Below are 3,635 nucleotides of genomic sequence, written 5' to 3'. Positions count from 1 at the left end.
TGCATCCTGTTATATTTAACTTTACTTGGGATTATATAATTATGATTCAAAGTAGATTTTATAAGTTACACATAAGAAAAACTTCAAGTTACACCTCTGAGGATTATTGTCCACAAATTAACATTTTCAGACTTAGAAAAACAATATAATGAGTATGAAATGATATGATGTAATTTTCATTTCACTGCTTGATAATGAAAAAGAATGTCATAGGTATTATTGTGCATTTGCTCTCTTTACATCCTCTGATGTACAAATGACTTCAAATGCATTTCTGATTTTAGTGATTCCTATTGCTTTTTTTTTTTTCTTTAAACTTTGGCTTTAATTTGATCTTCTTTTGTTATCTTCTTTAAACTTAAACTTTTCTCTTTTATATGAGTATTTACATCAATAAATATCTCTATTAGCACTATTTTAGCTTGTTCCTACAAAATTTCATGTGCTTTGACTACATTATTTTTCAGTTTGAAATATTTTCTATTTTCTACTCCAGTTGCCTGAGAAATAAAATTATATGTATTTCTTTTTTGTGATTCCTAGTTTATTTCCATTTTGGTCAGAGAGCATACATTTTATTATTTTAATCACCTGCCTTTTATGATGATTTATTTTCTGGTCAAGAATATGTTTCTGTTCTGAAAAAAAATATATATTTCTGAGTACTGAGGAGGTGAGACACATGCGCACCAGAACCTCCACCCCACCCCACCCCCGGCTGTGCCAAGCCATTACCTGGATCCACACTGCAGCATTGCAGGGGTCATAAAGGACATTGTTCTGAGCTTGAGAAGATAGAGTAGAAGTGAACAACAGAAAGGGCCTCTCTGAGGCTCCTTGATGAAAATTAAAGCCCACCAGAAAAGTGAAGAAATAAAGGCACACCAGACCACCTTAGTTGAGCGAGCATCAGTGTGGACCAGAGCAGCATGGCTGCAAGCAGATCCCACCCAGGGCTCTGCACCAACCCCAGAGGCTGGGGCACACTGGCTCAAGCCAAGGGCCTGCCTGGAAAAGAGCTACACAGGCATACAAGCAACAGCCAAAGGTTCACCCAAATACAATCAGTAAGTGAGTGAGGCCATAGCCAGAAGCTTGCTCACACAACAGGAACTGGGGTGCACAGCCCATAACCAAAGGCCCTCCCAGACAACAGCTACATAGAGGCCCTAGCCAGTGGCACACCTAGATATCATCCCAAGTGTGCACAGGCCCCAGCCAGAAGGCCACTCAGAAAACAGGTCAGCTCAGGGATCCAGAAGACCACCTTTCTGAACCCAGGAATTAGTGTACTGGTGAGCAGTAGAGAAAAGGCAGCTCTGTGGCTTGCTGAGAATTGAAGACCACTGAGTGGACAAAAAGTTGCCTCAACAAAGGCATAACAGGCTGCACCAGTTGAAATGAGAAGACATGTAAACAAGTCTCAAAAGCAGATGTCTAGATCACCTAAGGCAAACCCAAAGGGAAATGAGATGGAACAAGCTGATACTCAATCACCTGGACTCCCTGAACTGGCAACAAAAGAGGAGCTGGAAAAGCTGAAATCAGAAATAATTTCTCAAATAACAGCAGAGATTGTGCCCACAATGCAAGACATGATTAATAAATCTAGAGCAGAGACAGATTAAAAAAAATAGAGGAGTTGAGGAACATGATGGGATCTTAACACAGGAAACAAATGGAATCCATGAAACAGATGCAAACAGATTTCCAGGAGATTAAAAACTCCATTGAAAGTTTATTCAGCAGAATGAGCCAATGTGAGGACAGAATTTTAGATATAGATGATAAGATTTCAATTAGTGACTAGGAAAAGAAAAATTTCTTTAAAATAGTAAGGGACCATGAGAAATCAATCCAGCAACTACCAGATGATGCAAAGAAGAATAACATAAGACTGATCAGAATCAATGAAGAAACAGGAGAGTGCAGATGACATAAAAAAACTGTTCACAGAAGTGATGACAGAAAACTTCCCATGCAGGGGAAAAGAACTTGACATACAGATAAGTGAGGCATATAGGACTCCAATTAGCCTTGATCAAAAAATCTACACATAGGCATATAATAGTTAAGATTCCAGAAACCCAACAGAAGAACAAAATTCTACAGGCAGTTAGAAAAAAGAAACAAATTACATACAAAGGAAAGCCCATCAGAATCACAGCAGACTTCCCAATGCAAACCCTCAAGGCAAGAAGAGCTTGGAGTGTTGTATTTCAAGCCCCAAAGGAAAACAGCCTCCAACCCAGATTGATGTACCCTGCAAAACTATCTTTCAAAATGGATGGAGAAATAAGATACTTTCATGACAAAGAGCACCTTAGGAACTTCATGAATACCAAACCAGCACTCCAAAAAATTTTAGACAATATCCTAGGAAAAGACAATGAGGATCACAACCCCAGGAAACCCAGCAGAATGAATCCATTGGGCATGACAAGAAATTAAATGCAAGGGGGGAGAATCCAACACAAAGAAAAAGTCATGACAATGATAAGTCAATAGGTATCAGTTATAGCCATCAATGTTAATGGTCTCAATTCACTAATCAAAAGAAATAGACTGGCAGAATGGGTCAAGAATCAAAATCCAACAATATGCTGCATACAAGAAACACACTTAATTCAAAAGAAATTCATAGACTGAAAGTTAAAGGGTGGAAAAAAAATACTCCATGTGACAGGAACCCGAAAAAAAGCAGGAGTAGCTATCCTCTTTGCAGATCAAGTGGATTTCAAATGAAAATCTGAAACACTCTGGTCCCAAGAATTTCAGATAAGGGATAGTCAACTTGTATGTGAACATGTGTTTTCATTCCTCTTAAGTAAGAACTTAAGAACAGAACTGTTGGTTCTTAACAGTAATACAAGAGATTTCTATATTGTTTTCCAAAATGGTTTTATCATTTTACATTCACATTAGCAGTATTAGAAAGTTCTAACTGATTCACATCTAAGCTGATATTTGTTCTTTTAAAACTTTTAACTTCATCTCCCTAATGCATGTATAATACAATCTTGTTATTGTACTGATTCATATTTTTCTGATTCTAGTGTTGCACACCTTTCCTTGTGCTGTACTGGCTATTTATCATCTTCTTGTGTCTACTTTTTAATTGGGTTGTCTATTAATGAGCTGTAAGAGTTCTTTATATATTCTGGTCATAAGTTATATCTATTTTAAACCTACTCGTTAAGGACTACTTATCATTTTCTTAATGATGTCTTTTAAAGTTCTAAATTTTGATGGAATCTCATTTATCAATATTTTTCTTTTATACATCATATTTTTTTGTATCCTAGGAAATTCTTGCCTACCCTAAATTCATAAACATTTTCCCTTATAATTTCTTCTTAAAGTTTTATCATTTTATTCTTTCAGATTTAGGTTCATAGATCCTTTCAAGTTATTTTTATATAGGAAAATAAAGGGTTGAAGTTAATTTTTTACATACAAATACCAGGTGTTCTAGTACCATTTGTTGAAAACATTATCTTTTCCTCTTCTCTTCAGTTGAGTTTATGTTCTATAAAATGTTACTGTTAAATAATCTTTCTAAACTCAGTGTACCATATATGTGTGGTTCTATTTCTAGATTCTCTGTTTTATTCCATTGATCTATATGTCTTTCC

The sequence above is a fragment of the Heterocephalus glaber genome, unplaced genomic scaffold, assembly GCF_053883595.1.
Source record: "Heterocephalus glaber isolate CG9 unplaced genomic scaffold, H.glaber_assembly_v1.0 deba00000122, whole genome shotgun sequence".
In the NCBI taxonomy this organism is placed as follows: Eukaryota; Metazoa; Chordata; class Mammalia; order Rodentia; family Bathyergidae; genus Heterocephalus; species Heterocephalus glaber.
This window is presented reverse-complemented; position numbering follows the sequence as displayed.